Here is a 23696-nt window from a genome sequence, read left to right on the forward strand (position 1 = left end):
ATATCTAAGCACCATAAATTATGATACTCTGTTTCATAGCTAGAATGGCCCACGCCGTTTTAATACATATTAATAGATATATTGAAAGTTAACGTTAACGACGAAAATCGCAAAATTATGGTAATCAAAGATTACAATCATGTAAATCCTTGTTTCTTTAAGCGATTTACAATAATCAATGGCAGTGTATCGTATAAAAACTCATACATTAGTCAGCTTTCATTACATACTACATTCCGCTGCTATCGAAAAGAAACTGTTAGTATTGACATCCGTCAATGACAATGTAAAGTGACACATCAATTATAAGTTATGAGTTCAGTATATGTATTTACATATAGAACAAATCAATTGAAATTTATTCTCAAAGGTAGTCGTTCATGACGGATAGATAAACTTGTGTGTGAAGGGACCCTACATAGGAGCAGATGCTTGTAGGATTAGGTTCCCTGAAAGAACATCAACACAGCACTCACACACACACACACTGCACGCGCATGTACACCTGGACAAGCGTGCGTGCACTCTCACACACGGAACAAGGAGAAGAGAATGAGAAAGAGGAAGAGGAGAAATCACCAACTTAAGACCGTCATAGAGACAGCTATATAAACGATTGTACCTGCAGCTGCAAGAGGACAGAATAATGAAAGAAAATAGTAAAATAAAGCCATGTTTAGACCTGCTCTACAATCATGCTGAATAATCTATATCAATATCCATCATTTCAAATCATCAGCTAAATCAAGTTATTTCGTATTATCACCAGAATACTGCGAAAAACGTTTATATTTTGAAGCTTACGTTTGAATGTACGCCACCAGCAGTTCGTCGTAATTTGCAATCTAAAGAATTCCATAATTTGGGGCCACTGTAAATAAAAGTATTATGTAATAATCGTAACCTGATTTTCGGTATAAGAAACATATCACTCTGTCGTGTGGGATATCTATGTAATTCTTATTTTTCTTAATCATTATGATAACATTAACAATAAAAATGATAATAAATGTAAAAAGGTCTTCTCTATTAAACATGTAGACTCTTCGGTGCTGTCAGTGCTATAGCAATCAGCAGGGGTGGATCCAGGAATTCTGTAAAGGGGGGTGACTTATATTTCTGGTGCCACTTCCGGGTTTCATTTCATTGCTTTTCTTTTTATTTCTTTTGTTTTTTTATGAAAAATAAAGGGGGCGTGCGCCGGTTGCGCCCCCTCCGGATCCGCCACTGATCAGAGTGCCTGACATTATTGCCCTATCGTTGCCATAGGACGAAATAGGACGTAATCGCTGTGCGGGGATCGAATTCGGGTCTTGGTGCCACAGTGCCCCCATCACCCCCCCCCCCCCCCCCCCCCCCCACCCCATCAGAAATAAAATACCAAAAACAAAAATATGCGAATTGGCATAAAACCGTTCATATGGTTCATCTCTGCAATAGTGAAGATTTGCAATTCTTGATATTTTAAAAGTATCCTGTCAAAAAGAGTATTCTTGGTTGAGTGTCGTCAACACAAAGAATAGCTTTCTCGGATATACAGTTCAATAGAATGCGGCAGTCTCTTTTTGAATGGACTTACTATCTAGCTACTTTCAGGAGATTAAGATAGCCACGCGCTCAACATTTCACGTTACAAAAGGACCTCCATCATCTTTATCCCCATCCCGACAATAGAAAGCGTCGCCGAGGCAACCACATCCTGTGTACCACTGATGTCTTTTTCGTCCCGTCTCTTTTTACTGGGAATGTAGTAGCATCAGACCATTAAGCCTTTATAGATCCGAGCATGCATCATAAGATTGCTTGCTCCAGTCGATTTGAGCAACATCATTAACCGTCTTTAAGAAGACAATAGCCTTTCAAACACAAAGTTCAAAATTGATGCGCCCCTCTAACCTGACGTAACCATTATTCTAATAATTCTATTGACACTACGATGTCCACCAAGTACAAGAAAAGGGAAGTTTGGCTCTTGCATAAAATGGGCAAATGGTGAAATCAAAAGCATAAGATACTCAATCGTATTTGAAAACTTGCCCCGACAGTTGGGAGAATGCACGTATCTGAAAGTAAAAAAAAAGTAATAAGTTGAAGGGAACAAACCCTAGTCGAGATAAATTATCCAAAAGAGATAATCATGCACGATTTAATGTCTAAAATGGCAGACGCCCTTTTGATACATAATAGAGTATTGAAAGTTAACGTTAAAGACGGAAATCGCAGAATTATGATAATCAAAGAGTACATGTTAGTCCTTTATTTTCTTACACGTGTTGCAATAACAGTGTATCATATTAGACTCGGTAACTATGTATCAACCATAATTGACTTTCATTACGTTCATTGCATACTATTCCGCTGCTATCAAAAAGAAAACTAATCCAAACATGTAAAAATTACAGCCTCAGTATTCCAGTTTCGTGTAATCAATGTGCTACAACATGTTCTACATGACTTGTTAATGAACTGCCCGCATTTTTTTTTTCGATGGGCAGAGAAGCCTATTCACGGTGTTAAGCATGAAAAAGTATTGGCTGAGATGAGGATTCAGCTATTAGTCTTTCTCGAGATACTTTGAAAGAGTTAATGAAACGTTATAGATCACACATTTCTGAGTTTACTTGATGAAGATCTAGACAGAAATGGCTGGGGTATCCAAAATCAAAGTCAAAAAAGCGATCCTTGTAAAAGGGGGTACATTCTTTTATAGAAATTGCTTTTCGATATCTTAGCCATTTTAAATCAGACTTCTCTTTAAATCATATTAATAACAATGAAATGATAATAGTAATAATAATATGATAATATGCAGTAATTGCAAAAACGAATTCTCTGTATTTAGAGAAGCCTCTTTGGTGCTGTCAGGGCCGCAGATTTCAGAGGGCCTGATATTATTACCCTAGCTTTGCTAAAGGACATATAAAGGACCTAATCGCTTGGCGAGATTCGAACCCGAGTCCTTCGACTTCGAGTCGTAATTCTTATCCATGGTACCACAGGACCCTTGCCCCCGACACCCCCCCCCCCCACAAAACAAATTTGTGTGAAATGAGAAATACGACTGATTCGCAGCCTGAAAATTTCACGACCGGAGCCGACAATTTTCTCCGCGGCATGAAAACTTTGCTTATTGCCGCGAAATGCATAAAGTGTAGGCAAGGACTTCCACGTGCATGCTAATCTCTTGGTTCTCGGGAAATTCGCGACATTATCATGCACGCGAACATTTCTCGTTTTAGAGTAAGAACCTCTGTTCGTTTGTTGCAACTTACGCGGTAAAACAATTCAAAACCAAGCAAGAGTTTAAACCTCGTCTTCCAATACACATCACTCTTCGGATGGTCAGTGACATCAACAACTTAAGGACTAACTGTCTTATAATTTGATCGACATTGTTGGATTTATACATCTTACGAAGAAAAGGTGAAGCATAATCGCCAAATTAGGTTCAAGTATAAGGTAGTAAATAATTGTCAAACTTATTCATCTACGGATTGTTAGTATCGTATTCGAAATTCCGTCACACTCCCAAGGGTTCATTTAAAATATTCTATTACATGTAATCGTCAAATCATCAAGTGATCAGCAAAAGTTTGAATACCGCTGTCAGCTGTGCCAGCCTGTATTCAACACAGCGAGAATAGCTTTCTCGGATATACACTTCAATAGAACGCGGTATAGTTTCTTTTTGAATGGACTTCTACTATCTAGCTACTTTCAGGAGATTAAGATAGCCACGCGCTCAACATTTCACGTTACAAAAGGACCTCCATCATCTTTATCCCCATCCCGACAATAGAAAGCGTCGCCGAGGCAACCACATCCTGTGTACCACTGATGTCTTTTTCGTCCCGTCTCTTTTTACTGGGAATGTAGTAGCATCAGACCATTAAGCCTTTATAGATCCGAGCATGCATCATAAGATTGCTTGCTCCAGTCGATTTGAGCAACATCATTAACCGTCTTTAAGAAAACAATAGCCCTTCAAACACAAATTTCAAAATTGATGCGCCCCTCTAACCTGAAATAACTATTATTCTCATAATTCTATTTACACTTCGATGTCCACCAAGTACAAGAAAAGGGAAGTTCGGCTCTTGCATAAAATGGGCATATGGTGTAATTGAACGCATAAGATACTCAATCGTATTTGGAAACTTGCCCCGACAGTTGAAAGAATGCACGTATCTGAAGGTGAAAAAAAATGATAATACAAAGTGAATGTTGAATGAAACAAACAATAGTCGATATAAACTATCCAAAGGAGATTATCATGCACGATTTCATGTCTAAAATTGCCGACGCCGTTTTAATACATAATAGAATATTGAAAGTTAACGTTAAAGACGGAAATCGCAAAATTATGATAATCAAAGAGTACATGTAAGTCCTTATTTCTCCCAGGTCGAAATTCCCATAGAAACCAGTAGAGCTAAAACCAGTAGAATTCTACTGGTTTGTACGGGTTCAGTGGAGACCGATTTTCTACCGGTTTCAATATGGAAAGTGAAATAAAACCAGTAGAAAACCAGTAGGAAATTTGTACTGGAACCAGTAGCAGACCAGTAAGAATTCTTATTGGAACCAGTAGAAACCAGTAGAAATGCTTGATTTAAACCAGTAGAATCCAGTGAAGACCAATGAAAACTCTCAATGAAACCAGTAGAAATCTCAACAAAACCAGTAGAAATCTTAACAAAACCAGTAGAAAACCAGTAGAAACCAGCAGGATTTTTTTACTGGAACCAGTAGAAATCTCACCAAAACCAGTAGAAATCTCGACAAAACCAGTAGAAATCTCAACAAAACCAGTAGAAATCTTAACAAAACCAGTAGAAACCAGCAGGATTTTTTTACTGGAACCAGTAGAAATCTCAACAAAACCAGTAGAAATCTCAACAAAACCAGTAGAAATCTTAACAAAACCAGTAGAAACCAGCAGGATTTCTTACTGGAACCAGTAGAAATCTCAACAAAACCAGTAGAAATCTTAACAAAACCAGTAGAAAACCAGTAGAAACCAACAGGATTTCTTACTGGAACCAGTAGAAACCAGCAGGATTTCTTACTGGAACCAGTAGAAACCAGCAGGATTTCTTTCTGGAACCAGTAGAAACCAGCAGGATTTCTTTCTGGAACCAGTAGAAACCAGCTGAATTTCTTACTGGAACCAGTAGAAACCAGCATGATTTCCTACTGGAACCAGTAGAAACCAGCAGGATTTCTTACTGGAACCAGTAGAAACCAGCAGGATTTCTTCTGGAACCAGTAGAAACCAGCAGGATTTCTTACTGGAACCAGTAGAAACCAGCAGGATTTCTTACTGGAACCAGTAGAAACCAGTAGGAATTTCTACTGGAACCAGAAGAATGCCAGTAGATTCCTTACTGAAACCAGAAGAAACCAACAGAATACCAGTAGATGTTGTACTGGCCCCAGTAGAAACCAGAAGAAATTCCTACTGAACCAGTAACAGCATGTACCAATGCATTTGGAAGAAGAACTTGCACTTCAAGTGACTCCCATTATAACGACATCTTCAGGACCGACAGTTTTCTTTTTGTTACATTAATATGTTGTTACAGCTCAACAATGCAAGAAAGAACATTGTAAATGTAGTACAGTTGTAAATACAGGTAATTTAAGGACCTGATTTTTTACTTTTTTGATACATTGCAAAAAAGTTTCCATAGAACCATGTCCAATATAATGGTTGTGCACTAGTAGTACAAATTCTTCTTCAAATCAGCAAAAACAAACAAACAAACAAAAAACCTACTTGTAATGGTGCCACCAGACATCAACTAATGTACAGTACTAACCAATTTTCGACTGAATGAGACATACCTGAATGTTCAAAATTAAGAATGCATACATGTACACAACACATGCCACACAAATTCACACTGCATTTGTATGCATACATTAATCAAAACATGAGACTTCTATCACACACTGTAAGTCTGGAGTAAATACAGTCTTAAGTTGAGGAAATTTTATTACAGGTCAATGGATGATAATCATATTACATGAGTACATTACATTTCAAAGTAATCATTATTCAGATTACTTTTTTTTTTCACCATGTTGTTTTGCCAAGCCAAATAATTTTTATTTCAGTTAACAAATTCGTTCAACTGATTATGTGACAGGAATTTTTGTTTTTGAAAGACAAATAAGGCCTCGACAGGTATTTGAAAAAAAAAAAAACATGTAAATTTGTATTACATCAAAAATACAAGGTTTACATTCCTGTCATTGAGCACTTTCCATATGCCCCATTTGTTTGTTAAAGCGATAACTTAAAGATGATTACCCTAATCATAGAAAATGTTCATCTGAAAGGATGCAAAACTCATACGTACACAAACAAACTTAATAATAAAGATATTAAACTGATGGCATGACAAACAAAACTTCACTTGACAAAACAAAATACAGCATTGGTGGTTGGCAAAGAATAGATATTCATAATTATGTATGTAAAATAAACCATGCTGTCTTGCTGGCATCATCCAGGTACATACATCTACGGTACATACACAGATAACACTAACAGCATCGATCATAGATAGAGTTTAAAAAAGCGGCACCAAAATGGGATTGGATATTGTAGGTAAGAGGCAATGAGTAAAAAAAAAAAGAAGAGGAAAATAAACAAATAAACAAATTCATAGTCACATCTGAATGTAAGTTTACAGAATAGATTTCAATTACGAAAATGCTCACGCATGCTTGGCAGCTCATTTTATGTTAGTTAACAGCCTTTCAAAAACATAAGAGAACCTCATTATGTCAAGGACCTAAATACCACGATTCACTTGTAATTACCTGTTTGAGTGCATATCACCTTTCTTACTATATTGTAATTATACACAGCCCTGTCCCTTTGCTGCACACAGCATTTGGTTGGGCTAGTTTCTTTCTATAATAGGTCCTTGTTCTGTCAGCTGGAAAGTGGTATGCACAATCTGTGAGGTTTAATGTCTAATAGTAGTCATAGATTTTTCACAGTAAGTCCAGAGTCTTCACCTGGGACCTGATAAAATCATTATCATTTGCAAACTGGCAGGTCTGCAAGTTGCAAGGTTACACTAATTTAATTTAAAAAAAAAAGAAAGAAAATGCATCAAACTGAACATTACCCATTTGACCATTTAAAATAAAAAAGAAAAAAATACAATGTACACCTTTGCATGATTCAATTACACAACTTTGAGCACAAACAACACAGCATGGACGCGGAAGGTTTTGCACTTCAAGCTCACACCCGTTAGTCTTTTTATCCGATAGCAAGTACAGCTATACTGTGTTATTGTCCAAGTTAGTCCTCACCTAATCCTTTGCCATCAGTACAGTGCAGGAATCTTCCCCTCCTCGACCAGCACAGCAACTCTCTTGTGCAAAATGATAAAATACTGTACATGAACTAAGTATATGCTGACTTTCTTGCAGTTTATACTTGTACCCATCATGAATGTAAAGATACACTGTAGCACAGAAGATCACCCAAGCCCAGTCATCTGGTTCTGACATACATGTATGTACTAAACTTGTACATTGTACATTACGGTACTGTTCAAGTATTTCCTCATTTAAGCTGTCACCAGTGATGGAATAACACAGGACATAGTGACACTCCTTTTCCTCCAGTCAATCTTTAAAGTACATTGTCGCTAACAAATCTCTGCACTGATGATGATGAGTCTGGCTGAATATGATGGTTCTCTCAGTTTTACATTTCTTTCGCTCACATAATTCTTTCACTAGTGTGAAAATATCTTGAAATTTTCCTGAAATGACAAGCTGACAACATACACTTTTTGTAAGAGCAAATATTTGGCCAGGCCTCCGTGGTTGGGCCCATCTGGTGCTTGTATGACGATTTCAAAATGCTGAAGGCCCAAACTCTCAGTGAGGTCATCATTCTCTGAAGAAGGCAAGGGAAGATGTAGGGCCCACTCGTGGCAGTCAAAATACCAGGTACGTGGCATAGCGGAGCTCCGCAAGTCGATCTTAGCTGGCTTCCTCTAGTCTTCATCGTCTCCTAATACTTAAAGATAAAACAAACAGAAAGAGAACTTTGAGTAATCAATCAATTTTCAATGTTTGATGTTAAAGTGATATATTGTACTACACGTTGTACGTAAATCTTGCCAAATTGAGAACATTTGTTTAAAAAATCAGCACATTTTTCTTCTTCATTGGAGATCAACATTCAACAATCATATCATTATGGTCAAGTAGTGTTTCAGTTTGAACTCTTTATACATACAGTACATGTATGATTAATGTACAACATATGTTACGTTTCCACGCCTGACTCTGTCAAGGGCGTGTTATAGTTAACTTCACATATTCTGCTCAATGCACAAACCCGCCCCCACCGATTGATAAATCACTAGCACAGGGTAGACAGTGTTTCTGGCAATTCCATTTCTCTCACTTACAATGTACCGGGTAACCGGTACATACTGTATAGCCTGTATTTTACTTGGTGATTGACTAGCAAGCGGTGTTCCCTACGAACTGTTGTTATATACTGGCTTTTTGTACGCTTAAATGGTCACAGATTTGTCATACAATTTACACACACACATGAAAGCAAAGCTTGGCATTTTTTTCTACAACTTTGCTCACTGCATGTCCAAAATACGATTCAACATAAACCTACAAGTTAAATACATAGCTGTACATGTATTCTCAAATCATCACTATTTTGTTGGTGTCTAATGTGGCAAACAGAATGTTTCGCTTAGATGAGAAAAACTGAATGTACATGTATTCTCAAATCATCACTATTTTGTTGGTGTCTAATGTGGCAAACAGAATGTTTCCATCATGGCACACAAACTGATATTGAGTGATAAAGAGCTAACTTAAATCCAACTTTGTAGTTAGCGTTAATAATACTTTAAATCTAGGCTAACAAGAGGTCTAAGGCAAAACACTCACTAACTGGCCAACACTGGTGCTCGGTTTGTCTCAGTCGGGTTCCTCATACACTTGCACTGCAGACGAGTACAGCATGGCTATGCATATCTGTGAACCTACTGCGTACTGTGGCTGTAGCTGTTCCAGTGTCTCACAGTCCATTATCGGGCATTGTCAGTCTCCGACACGTACCACCACCACAACGGTAGTACCAGATACAGTTTGGATTCACAGTGGATTGTTTCGTCAATTTTCACGATGTCACTAGCTTGCACATTTCAAATCGTTTGCACATACATGTAGTATGGTGTACGACATTTCTGAAACATACCGTAGGGCGTACTAGTACACCGAAAAAAACGTAGCGTTCAAACGTACAGCTTCGATTCCGATCGTCACCTAGTATGATCAGCTATGGTTGAATACGGCCTGGAAGCAAACTCGACATCAAAGTCACTCTCAAATGAAATAAAACGTCAATGTTTACCGCTAACTAAACCTTAGATTCCTGAGCTCATTGAAGATTCTCATTCCGAAACACAAATGCAATCGTAAGTGGAGTTTTCTCGGTATAATTGGCTGCTGGATGACAGAGTTGAACAGATTGCGATGGGTGCGTTGATGTGTGTACGACAGCGCAGTACCGACGTACAGCTCAAATATGAATGCGGTGGCGGCCGGCCGGCCAGCCAGCCAGCGCAGGGCTGGGGAGCGGACGGCGGATTGCGCTGCCCGCCAAAAGTAGCTCGTTTGCATAACGGCTAGCTGCGCGGTAGTATGACGTCATGTTGCCGTTTAAGACCCAGGGATTTACTGATGAGCATAACGAGATTAAAGACAATTAGGTTATAACAATTACATAAGTATAATTTTATTTCAAAATATATGACATATTTTTTTTTGCAATTGTTAATATCCACATGATAACAAAATTAACAAAATTTTCCGTAAAAGTTGTTCATTGTAACGACGTTCTGTTGTTTGTCAACTTCCAGTAGAATCCACCGGTTTCTATTGGTTTCTGCAGGCACTCGGTTGGTTTCTACTGGTTTGACTTGTTAGAAGTATTTTGACACCCTATTTTAAACCAGTAGAATCTACTGATTTCTGTCGGTTTCTACTAGTATTACTTCACAAGTTTACAACCCTCTTCAAACCAGTAGACTCCACAGGTACTCGTTGGTTTCCGCTGGTTTGACTTGATATTTTTACATCCCATTTCAAGCCAGTGGAATCTACTGGTTTCTGTCGGTTTCTACTGGTATAACTCCACACTTCTACAACCCTCTTCAAACCAGTAGACTATCTACAGGTACCTGTTGGTTTCTACTGGTTTGACTTGTTTGTTTTTACATGTATAGGAGATGACTGGTTTGTACTGGTTACCACTGGTTTGACATGATATTTCGACACCCCATTTTAAGCTAGTGGAATCTACTGGTTTCTGTCACTTTCTACTGGTATAACTTCACACTTCTACTAATCCTCTTCTTACCAGTAGACTATCTACAGTACCTGTTGGTTTCTACTGGTCATTTGATTTTCCATGTATAGGAGATTGACTGGTTTGTACTGGTTACCACTGGTTTGACTTAATATTTTGACACCCCATTTCAAGCCAGTGGAAACTACTGGTTTCTGACGGTTTCTACTGGTATAACTTCACACTTCTACAACCCTCTTCAAACCAGTAGACTATCTACAGGTACCTGCTGGTTTCTACTGGTTTGACTTATTTGTTTTTCCATGTATAGGAGATTGACTGGTTTGTACTGGTTACCACTGGTTTGACTTAATATTTTGACACCCATTTTAAGCCAGTGGAATCTACTGGTTTCTGTCGGTTTCTACTGGTATAACTTCACACTTCTACAACCCTCTTCAAACCAGTAGACTATCTACAGGTACAGGTACCTGTTGGTTTCTACTGGTTTGACTTATTTGTTTTACATGTATAGGAGATTGACTGGTTTGTACTGGTTACCACTGGTTTGACTTAATATTTTGACACCCCATTTCAAGCCAGTGGAAACTACTGGTTTCTGTCGGTTTCTACTGGTATAACTTCACACTTCTACAACCCTCTTCAAACCAGTAGACTATCTACAGGTACCTGTTGGTTTCTACTGGTTTGACTTATTTGTTTTTCCATGTATAGGAGATTGACTGGTTTGTACTGGTTACCACTGGTTTGACTTAATATTTTGACACCCCATTTCAAGCTAGTGGAATCTACTGGTTTCTGTCGGTTTCTACTGGTATAACTTCACACTTCTACAACTCTCTTCAAACCAGTAGACTATCTACAGGTACCTGTTGGTTTCTACTGGTTTGACTTATTTGTTTTACATGTATAGGAGATTGACTGGTTTGTACTGGTTTCCGCTGGTTTGACTTGATATTTTGACACCCCATTTTAAAGCCAGTGGATTCTACTGGTTTCTGTCGGTTTCTACTGGTATAACTTCACACTTCTACAACCCTCTTCAAACCAGTAGACTTCTACAGGTACCTGTTGGTTTCTACTGGTTTGACTTATTTGTTTCTACATGTATAGGAGATTGACTGGTTTGTACTGGTTACCACTGGTTTGACTTGATATTTCGAAACCCCCATTTTAAGCCAGTAGAATATTCTGGTTTCTATTGGTTTATGCTGGTATTACTTCATCACAATTGTATGACCCTCTTCCAGCCATTACTACTGGTACCTGTTGGTTTCTACTGGTTTGATTTAATTCTTGTTTATACATGCAGAAAAGTGACTGGTTTGTACTGGTTCATACTGGTTTTCCCTTCTTTTAAAGCCATCTTCAAACCAGTAGGCTGCACGGGTACCTGTTGGTTTTTACTGGTTAACAAGTAATGTCTTAACATGTATTAAAAAATGCTGGTTTGTATTGGTTTCTACTGGTCTGACTTGTCTTTTTTCAACCCAGTTTTGAAACCAGTCGACTCTTCTGGTTTGTACTGTTCTCTACAGGTTTCCCTCTCCACTTGAAACCATTAAACAGTACTGATTTCTTCTGGATTCTACTGGTCTAACTTTGAATTTAACACTCCATTTGAAAACCAGTAGACTCTACTGGTTTTTATTGGTTTGTTCTGGTCTTTTGACCAGTTGAATCTAATGGTCTCTATGGGAATCCTACTGGAACCCTCTGGAAATTCCCATAGAAACCACTCAAATCCGGAAACCATTAGAAACCAGTAGAAGGTCTCTACTGGTTTCTACTGGTTTCTATGGGAATTTCGACCTGGGCTTGAATGTGTTGTAACAATCAATAAAACTGTATCATATTAGACTCGGCAACTAACATATCAACCATAAGTTGGCTTTCATTGCATACTATTCCGCTGCTATCAACAAGAAACTAATCCAGACATGTAAAAAGTACATCCTCATTATTCCAGTTTCGTCAATCAATGTGCTACAACATGTTCAACATGTTAACAAACTGCCCGTATTTTTTTCCATGGGCAGAGAAGCATATTCACGGTGTTAAAGCATGAAATAGTTTTGATTGAGATGAGAATTCAGCCCATAGCCTTCTTCGTGATACTTTGAAAGTGTTAATGAAATATTCAAGGGAATGGCTACTAACTGATAAGTGGGAATCCGTAGGAATGCAGGGAGATGATTGTTTCAATCATTGGTGGATTCATTTGAGAGTACATTACATATCTATTGTTGTGTAAAAACTATTTGCTTCAGAATGAACTCGTATTCAAGCAAAGTGCAGTTCAATGTTTCCAGGTTCAATCATGCCTGTACAGTGTCGTATCGATCGTTAACGGCCCGTTATAGATCGCCCCGACAAATCCTACTTCTCTTTAAATCATAATAATAACAATAAAAGTAATAATGATAACAATTGTAAAACGTTCTTTTCTATTTAGACCAGAATCTTCGGTGCTGCCAGTTCCCAAGCTATAAGAGTGTCTGACATTATTACCCTAGTGTTGTTACTGGACGTGATAGGACGTAATCGCTGCGGGCGGGAATCGAACCCAAGTCCTACACGTCTGGGAGTTTTGATTCTTATCCATGGTGCCACAGCGCACCCCCCCCCCCCCCCCCCCCCCCATCAAAAAAAAAGCAAAAGCAAAAACACAAGAGCCAAAACAAATTCTTAATATTTTCACAGTATCCTGTCAAAGAGAGTATTCTTGATTGCGTTTCATATCTGTTTTCCTTATATAGCTCCTGGAAAAACGAGTCTTAATTGATAATGGTGCATTTCGTATCGAAGCGTCTCCCCCTGTCTTATGAATAATGTCAGGAATAGTCTGATAGTCAATTGAAATACCGTGAAATTGTGATAAGACTCAAACACGATAATGTATTTAAATATGGATTCATCAATCTTTCACCCGATAGGTCATGGGCGATTACTGATTTTTATAGATATTAAGGCACTGCGAAATACGAGATTCGCAGCCTGAAAATTTCACGTCCAGAGCCGACAATTTTCTCCACGGCATGAAAATGTTCTCATTGCTGCTGGTATGAAACGCATTATTATCATAGTGTAGGCAAGAACTTCCACTAGCATGCTAATCTTTTGGTTCTCTGGAAATTCGAGACATCATCATGCACGCGAACATTTCTCATTTTACAGTAAAAATCTCTGTTCGTATGTTGCAACTTACGCGGTAAAACAATTCAAAACCAAGCAAGAGTTTAAACCCCGTCTTCCAATACACATCACTCTTCGGATGGTCAGTGACATCAACAACTTAAGGACTAACTGTGTTATAATTTGATCGACATTGTTGGATTTATACATCTTAAGAAGAAAACATGAAGCATAATGGCCAAATTAGGTTCAAGTGTAAGGCGGTGAACTATCAAACTTAAGTTAACATTGACATATTCATTTATACGGACGGGAGGAGAATTGTTGTAAAGAGTGTCTGACACTATTGCCCTTGTGGTGCTCCAGTCGATTTGAGCAACATCATTAACCGTCTTTAAGAAGACAATAGCCTTTCAAACACAAAGTTCAAAATTGATACGCCCCTCTAACCTGACGTAACTATTATTCTCATATTCTATTGACACTACGATGTCCACCAATTACAAGAAAAGGGAAGTTTGTCTCTTGCATAAGATGAGCACATGGTGCAATTCAAAGCATAAGATACTCATCGTATTTGAAAACTTGCCCCGACAGTTGGGAGAATGCACGTATCTGAAAGTAAAAAAAAGTAATATGTTGAATGAAACAAACCACAGTCGAGATATAACTATCCAAAAGAGATTATCATGCACTATTTCATGTCTAAAATGGCAGACGCCCTTTTGATACATAATAGAATATTGAAAGTTAACGTTAAGGACGGAAATCGCAAAATTATGATAATCAAAGAGTACATGTAAGTCCTTATTTCTCGAACGTGTTGTAATAATCAATAAAACAGTGTATCATATTAGACTCGGTAACTAGCATATCAACCATAAGTTGGTTTTCATCGCATACTATTCCGTTGCTATCAAAAAGAAACTAATCCGAACATCTAATAAGGATATCCTCAGTATTCCAGTTTCGTCAAACAATGTGCTACAACATGTTCTACATGTTAACAAACTGCCCGTATTTTTTTCCATGGGCAGAGAAGCATATTGACGGTGTTATAAAGCATGAAATAGTTTTGATTGAGTTGAGAATTCAGCCCATAGCCTTCTTCGTGATACTTTGAAAGTGTTAATGAAATATTCAAGGGAATGGCTACTAACTGATAAGTGGGAATCCGTAGGAATGCAGGGAGATGATTGTTTCAATCATTGGTGGATTCATTTGAGAGTACATTACATATCTATTGTTGTGTAAAAACTATTTGCTTCAGAATGAACTCGTATTCAAGCAAAGTGCAGTTCAATGTTTCCAGGTTTAATCATGCCTGTACAGTGTCGTATCGATCGTTAACGGCCCGTTATAGATCGCCCCGACAAATCCTACTTCTCTTTAAACCATAATAATAACATTAAAAGTAATAATGATAATAATTGTAAAACGGTCTTCTCTATTTAGACCAGACTCTTCGGTGCTGCCAGTCCTCAAGCTATAAGGGTGTCTGACATTATTGCCCTAGTGTTGTTACTGGACGTAATAGGACGTAATCACTAGGCGGGAATCGAACTCGAGTCCTATAACGTCTGGTAGTTATGATTCTTATCCATGGTGCCACAGCGCCCCCACCCTCCTCCCCCCCCCACAAACAAAAAAAAAGAGCCAAAACAAATTCTTAATATTCTAAAAGTATCCTGTCAAAGAGAGTATTCTTGATTGCGTTTCATATCTGTTTTCCTTAGCTCCTGGAAAAAAAAACGAGTCCAATATTGGTGTATTTCGAATCGAAGCGTCTCCCCCTGTCTCATGAATAAATCTATTCTGGTAGCCCGCTGAAAGGACAAAAAAACAACCTTCAAAACGCAGACCCTCCTGAGGGGACCTGCGCCCAACGGTCAAACAAAGAAGAGATTACGTCAGAGCGCCGCCTTTGTATTCTGTCTCGCCTACAAATCACTTCTATCCTCTACCGCTCTCGCATAGTCAGCGCGCTCTATTCAAATCGGCAACATCAGTGGTAGAGTTCATTAATGAGACACCGAGCGAGCGTCACTTCTCGATGGTATAAATTTGGGAGCAATCAGCGCATCATCATCACTATTTCGTTCACTTTTCGACAGCAAGTTACTTCAATCAATGGATCAGCAAATCACCGTGAGATGGCTCCATGCAGGTTGGCGTGGTATGGAGGAAGTCATAGACAGAAGACAAATCAACGAAGAAGGCAGGCTCGAGGCTGGGATGGTGGTAGATGTCACGCTTGACGGCGGGCACTACAAGGCCAAGATCGTCGACAGAGCTCCGCCTGAAGAGATTTCGACGGAAACTCCAGCTGCACGCAGCCGGCGAGAGAGAAGAGAAAGAAGAGAGAAGAAAGAAGCCGTCACTTCATCGGGTCCTTCGAGCAGCGTCGAAGATCAACCTAGCGACCTGAGCGATGAGCCTAGCGACCTGGGCGATGAGCTTAGCGACCTGGGCGATGAGCTTAGCGACGTCGAGAGTCCACCAAGCGATGATCAACTCAGCGACCTGGGGGATGAGCTCAGCGACTTGGGGGGCCCACCAAGCGATGAGCAGTTCAGCGACCTGGGGGAGCAGGCGAGCGTTGTGGAGACAGATCGGCCAGCTGACCTCAGCAGGCTGCCCGTTGATCAGCTGGTGCGCAGTGTGCATATGCTCATTGAGCAAAACAGGGCGATGCAACTGGAAATCCAGGAATTGAGGGCAGCAGTTGAGGGAAAGACGTCGAAGAAGAGTCAGCCAACTGCCAAGGCCTTCGACGCTGACAACGTGCTGATCGGCGGCAACGATGCTGCTCATCTCGTCTCCACGTCTGCCTACCTTGATGCATTTCATCGGTCACAGGGAGCAAAAGACTTCGTCCTTCGACTGCTTGGTGTGGTATACTCAGCTCAAGAGTTGGCGAAGTCGAACTTCTTCGGCGGATTGGTGGTATACAACGGGGCACGAGTGATGAAAGAATCGCTCTACACCAAACTGGCATTCCGCGCCATCCTCATCCAGGCAGACTTTGACTTCCCCGGCTGCTTCGGCTCTCAGATGTTCCAGAATGACCTTCGCAACGCCATCAATGCCAAGTGTCGCAGAGCTCTCTTCAGTCTGAAGAAGTAGGCAATACACTTGCCGACAAACGGCTCTTTTCAGAGCCACCACAAAGTCAAGAAAGAATACCGATGCGTTAAATTGAGAAATCACAATAACATCAAATCACAAGTATCACACATACATTGAAATACTACCACCATCTAACCTTTCTTGTTCTTTTTCTCGCCATCCTCTTCTTACTGTTTCAGCTCCCGTATCTTTTTTCCTTCTACCTGTCTCACAAAATCTCTCTTTCTTTTTTTATCTATATCAATGGTAGCGATCTTAAACGCTTCCCCTTCAAATTGAATTAAATGAAATTGATTAAGTTAACTAAATTTTTAGAGGTTTTTCTTTCGTTGGGAGTTATCTCGGAAAACCCATGTTACTTATTTATAGATCATACTACCTCTAGAAACTTCTGTGCTCTTGATAGGTTTATGAGATATTTTTTCCTGGTCACATTTTGCATAATCTGTATTCTGCCTTGATTACTCGATATCTTAATAATAATATTCTTATTATTGGGGAATTCAACTTGAAATCTTTTTATCGTTCCGTATTCAAAACATGCCATGACAAAATATCAAACCGTAACCAAAATGAAAACATATATATATATATATATATTTATTTATTTATTTATTCATTTATTTATATTATATATATATATATATATATATATATATATATATATATACATATACATACATATATTCCTATATATAACATTACTTCTATCCACTTATAACGTCGGCATATTTATGTATACATTTCCGCCAATAAGTTAATGGATGTTTGTACTTGTATGTTCGGGTAAAATGTAATGGTTATCCTTCCAGCTTAAGTGACGAGTTCCACCTTCAACGTACTTGGACAAAATTTCGTCTAAAACACGATAATATATACAGACCCTAGCGATACTGGAATAACCTCTCTTCAAAATAACTCTCTGCTCGTCTTTACATTCCTTTAAACGTAGATCATAAGAGTCTTTATTGAGTTCATATCGCGCAGACATTGAATTCATTTACGTATATAAAACAAATCTCTTTCTGGGGGGCATTTCACGAAGGAACTTGTCGGATAAAATATCTGACAAGTCAATTATATCCGACAAGTTTTGAGAAATTCTTTAGTCTGATTGGCTGATTTCTCTGAACTTGTCGGACATTTTATCCGACAAGTTCCTTCATGAAATGCCCCCCCCCCCATCATAATAATTAACATTATAATATCGTGTTTACATTTTCTATTTATCACCTGTAGGTATCCGTTACCATGGTAACCATGCACAATACTACACCTTACAATGTATCCCATTGTATTGCTGACATCTCTAGCAACATGTACATTAGCATGTTTTATGGAGTTTTGATGATATCTTCATGAAATAAATGTAAAAACTGCGACAATTCTGTCATTTGAGTACCGCAACAGCGACAAGCGTCACCGACCCTGGTCTAATTTCTAGCCGTTTTTATTTCTCTGAGTTGCAGCTTGTGTATTGTGCAGAAGCCCGCTGTATTGCGCTAAGCCGAGTGAGGGCGCACACCTAGTGATTGCGACAAAAACACGATTCGGGCGTCGCAATCACTGGGTATGCGCTCTCATTCGGCTTGCTGCAATTCGGAGAATTACAGACGAAATTAAAACGGCTAGAAACTACACTACACCGACTCCAGCTTATCGAAGAAAAAGTCTGCGTGCGCTAAGACTACTACACGCCCACTGGGACTGACGCCTGTAGCAGTGCTAATGGTACGTGTAGTAGTCTTGGCACGCGCAGGCTTTTTTTTTTTACGTTTGTTCCAACAAATAATGATGAAAAACGGTGGTACTGATACCACAATTTGGAACCACATACTACATGGGGATGTAATGGAGGTCCCATCTACCACCCTGGCTTGTCAATCCTTTTCTGCGGGGTGGGTTGAACGAACTCCTTGATTAAGCCACTTACAGGAATAAGCGCCTTGACTACTGAATTTGTAATTAGCAAATCAACTCTCTTTTTCTTCCCCTTCTCTCCCTCCTTCTCTCTCACTCCTTCATTCTGCCACATGGTTGATATCTGTTTTTAAAGCTTTCTAGCGTTGGGTAAAAACCTCGGTCCAATTGGGTGTTTTGGTCCGGACACACTAAGAGTTTTTATTTATTACTATGCATACTAAAGACACATACTGCTACCAAGAAAGGAGAAACAACCAAGTAAGTCGATTAATGATAGATTTCGATCCTTACGGGAATGAAGACATAATTTTAATCATATTACAAAGAAATGTATTATGCAATATTTGCATTTATTCAAGTAGTGTTAATTGAAGATACGCTGCACATTTTCCTGTGGTTTCCCCCCCCCTTTTTTTTTTGGGGGGGGGGGGGTTAGCTCTTAATGTTGGATGCTCAGTTCTGACTTCGCCAGCTAAATATGATCTATCTCAAAACAATTCCAAAACATGTATTATATATCATATACAAGCGTCGCCCACATCAGCTCACCGAACCCCGCAACAAAAGACAGCTAACAATTGTCGTGCCCCGCTGTAGCAGTGAAAAGCGCCCCTCCCTCCCTCCTCCTCCCCCCCCCCCCAAGTTGCGTGCCCGCCCCTCCCGCGTTGGACTCCTCTCGTAGTTAACTGCCTCCCTTCACAGCACAGTATTTTGAAAGTACGTAACACACATATTTGAATATTTACAGAAGGCACGTTCAAAGTTATGTAGAGGTCAGCAGATTTTATCTTGAAAAAAAAAATGCAACTGATTACAGTCTAAGTTTAAGTGATAAAGCAGATTGCGATAGAGGGTCGCAATGCCAAGGCTACAGTAAAATGTTAAATCGTTTGTGGAGCGATGAACGAACGACGCTTCGAGAGGACACAAAAAAGGTGAAAAATACTACAGATGATTTATGAAAATAATGAAAATTGTCTAAAGTGTACTACCGGTATTTTGTACTTTGTTAATGAAATTGTAGAAAGTTGATGTATTTGAAAAAATGGCATACAGACAATATATAAATCAAATCAAATGAGCACGCAGCTCTGGGGGCGCTTTTCACTGCTACACCACAAAGCACATCCGCCGAAGCTGTTCTCTTCCAAGTCCGCATTCATGCTACATGTAAATCAGCATCACACCGCGCACCGCACTTAGCTTCTAAAGCTGTGATCGTCGGGACCTCAACCACTGAACCTTATCATCTCACGTCATCGAATCCTGTCGAAGATGGATAGACTGCCCGCAGATGTTCAAGAATTTGCCAAGGATCTACCCACCGCAGACATCAGCTGGGCTACGAAGGGACCAAAGAGGAAGAGACCTCAGCACATCGTACCTAGGCCAACGGTGAAACGTTCTCGCCCTGGTCGACCTGCTGCCCACGAAGAATTCCCGGAGTTCGTGCCTACTGCTACGAAGTTCATCGAGAGCAACGGGTTCAAGGCACATCGACGTCGACGTGAGGAGGGTGGATCGTGCGGATCAAGTCTGCCGCAGATAAGAGACCACCTACTGGCCACTGTCCCAGGACTTCGCGACAAGTATCCCAAGCTGGATCCCCAGACCGTCGCCAGGAAGATGATGCCCCCAAACAGAGGCGTGCGAGCTGCAGCGTCTTACAAGTCTCTCATCCAGGCACGAGTTCCTCCCAAAGACAACGGACGACGCAAGCACAACGACAACAGTCATTTCTACGCTGCTCGTGTTCGTTACTGCTTGGAGATGGCCGCGAAGTTGGGCAGTCGGGCGCTGGTGTATTCCGCCGACAACAAAAACAAAATTCGTGTTGGCGATGATACACTAGCAGTGGATCGTCGAATAACCATCCGGAGATTCTTTCCCATCAAGGACAGCCCATCATATCTGGACCATGATTTTCCCATTCCGGGCTATTCATTAACTCCCGCTGGGTACCTGGAACTCCTTCCTACCTCCATACCAGCTTTCACCGTCGACACCCTAGGCCGCAGTCACTACGTCACCCCTGGTAATGGACGTGCAACCGTCGTGTTGCGCAGCCCACACTCGCCGAACAATGTGGCCTCTCATCTAAACGACTTGGTCCATCACCTCCGGATCCCCGCCCGTGTCGCTGAGGGACGACGCCTGCTGGTGTTACTCGTAGACGGCGGTCCGGACTTCAATCCAAGCCACGGCGTGAACGAACTGCACTACGGGCGGTTCTTCAGAGATATGAATCTGGACTGCTTCATTGTCACCAGCTACTGCCCCGGGGAGTCAGCGCTGAATCCAGTAGAACACTTGTGGGCGCCTTGCACCCAGGCGCTGACCAGCGTGTACTTGCCAGCAACACTCCCTGGCGAAGACAGCCCACCTAGCCGCCAGAGAATTCCTGCAGAGGAACGGAAGAGGAAAGAAGACCTTGTCTTTGACGCAGCGATGGAGGCGGTGAAGGAAGTTCATTGGAGAAACGTTCGCTTCGCCGGCTGCAAGATCTCCGTAGAAGTGGAGCCCAGCGGAGCCCAGCCTCATCCTTATGGCCATGACTTCGATCACATCAAAGAAGTAGTCGGGTCATCTGCGCGCCGCCTCCACAACAGTGACATCATCGACGACTACAGTTTTGTCTCCGGCCACATAGACAAGCGCATCGGGACGACGATATTCACCAAGTGCACGCGCAACTCTTGTCTACACTGCTCAACGAATCCCCCTCTTCTGGCTGCTGCTGACATGGACATTCTCCGAATGTTTCCATCCCCTCTACCGTCTCCCGCTCATCCATCCCACTTCATGACGTTCCTGGAGGCGGTATCGGCACCGAGATGCAGGCCATGTGAGCACCTGCCCCAGTTTGCCGCCAAGGGTCTCGGACGCTGTCCTGTCGTCGGATGCAGATACGTGTTCACGAGTAGAAAGGACGTCGATGATCACAGACGGAAAGTCCATCAACGCTGAATCCATACTGCAGTGAAACTGCAACTCCAACGGCTCTTTTCAGAGCCACCACAAATCCAAGAAAGAATAACTATATGTAATAAAGACACACTCCAACATGCATACACATACATAAACATACTTGTTTTGATATCAAACTACAGCAACAATGGCAAAAAATATACATATTGTATGTTAACACCATTAAATCAATATCTTTGGTTGAGTAGAATTCCCCTTTGACAGCTGTTTTTACAGGACGACACATATAACAAATATATAACAACATATAAAATATAGGGCCTGCACAATAGATTTATATGATATTATATAAAGTCAAGCGCGATGTCCAAGACAGCTAAATGTTTGTAATTGGATGGTCTGAGATATATATAAGAGTATGAGTATGAAGACAAAGGCCACCATCAGTTGAAGTAAAGGCCGCAAAAGAATAAAAACGTAAACACGATGTTAAATACAACGATTTGAATCAATGGTGTGGAAAAGAATATAAACTTAATATCAATGCATTTTTGAGCAACAACAACGAGAAAAATTGATGGAGTTTCACAAAAAGAATACAATAATGTCGACCAATTGAAATCACGTTTGCAACGATTGGTAACGTTCAATTTCTATCGACTGCGGTAAAGCCTCCTTTCATATCGCCGTGACTACCATTTGCACAAAAGTCGGAAAGTCAGTCTGTTATTCACAATATAGCAGCGCAAATTCACATTCTCAGCGAGGATTTCACTTTTGCTTTCTCTGTATAGTATCGTGTTTGTTCTTCTCTGTATTCTTTGTTGGTAATGAAAATCTACGAAGGTTGCAGGCACGTGATTCTTTTTTTTTTTGTGATGTGTACAGACCTTATTTTTTTTTTTATCATTCCTGGGAGGGAAAAGAAGAGTGAAAGAGGGAGAAAAGAAATCAAACACAGGACACGACCGTAGTACGCTCAGCATTCATTAGCCGTCCTTCTTACACCAGCATTCATTTTACACCGGGACCAAAAAAAAAATCATCATCCTTGTCCTATCAACATTTAGAAACTCCACCACCATAATCACTCGAGATAAAAAATAAATTCCACGAAGTATCAACACTCTTCACAACACAAACATAATCACACAACACATCGAAGCGTCTGGTATTAATCTGCAATAATGCAGTAAAAAAGAAGAGAAATCGCCGTTAAGAAAATGCATGTACTGTGCGAGACAAATAAACGAATAAAGTGTGATTAAACGGAAGATATCGTAACTCAACAAGAGGTGAGAAACGACAGTACATTGTAATAACATTATAACGCTATTAGTAGCAGCCAAGTTTTCTTACAACTCGTCTACTACTCGTTATCTACCATTGTAGAGACCAATTCTTCGCGCTCGGCCGGGAAAGACAATTTCGTGTTTTGTTGTCGTTGCTGTTTGTTTGTTTCCGAAACCAAGACATCATATACTGAAACATTATTTTTATGTGGTTTTTTGTTTTGTAGTTGAACAAACAGTGAGAACAGGTAACAGAGATTGACAAAAGCCGGATGGACAGCTGAAACAGGTTCTGCAGTCGAATTTGCGTTTGAAAGCTACAGAAAATGTCTTTCCTCCCGCTCTAAAGTTGTACAGGACGACATAAATCAATAATATTACAACGGCCTAGTTTCCTTGCTCCTTGATGAAGCTACCATCACCACAAAAGATAAAAAATAACAAAAAGCAAAAAAAAAAAAAGCCCTTTCTTCATATACATTAGCGGAAAACACGTATAAAAAAACCCATCCCATCCATTATCGTGATCGGCATTGCGAACCATGTCTCCCAGCGGATAAGCTGTAGCCACACGTTTGCGACGTTGCTCGACGATTGAACAGAGACAGAAATTCGGTGGTACAGTATAATGGCAATTCGTCGGGGCGATATGCGACGTTTGAATATGTTTAATGTAACAATATGTTTAATGTAACAAACCGTTGTCAAGAATAACTCTATTTAATATCTAAAATGGCGCAGTCCATTTTGATACATAATGTATATACTGAAAGTTAACGCAAGAGACGAAAATCGCAAAATTATGATTAAAGATTACAGGTAACAGTGTATCGTATAAGACTCGGTAACTTATTATGATAACCCCCATAAGTCGGCTTTCATTGCACACTATTCCGCTGCTATCAAAAAGA

At 40.2% G+C, this 23696-nt stretch overlaps 1 protein-coding gene and 1 pseudogene across 1 annotated transcript in view; both read left to right on the top strand.

The window, feature by feature from the left end:
- Positions 1 to 23696, top strand: part of LOC139742861 (dynein axonemal heavy chain 3-like) — a 94161-nt gene that overhangs the window by 58255 nt on the left and 12210 nt on the right. The window lies entirely within an intron of this gene.
- LOC139742865 (uncharacterized) lies at positions 19841 to 20952 on the top strand (annotated as a pseudogene).

The sequence above is a fragment of the Diadema antillarum genome, unplaced genomic scaffold (genome assembly GCF_040938485.1).
Source record: "Diadema antillarum isolate AM-2024a unplaced genomic scaffold, OU_Dant_1.0 seq00001028_RagTag, whole genome shotgun sequence".
Lineage (NCBI taxonomy): Eukaryota > Metazoa > Echinodermata > Echinoidea > Diadematoida > Diadematidae > Diadema > Diadema antillarum.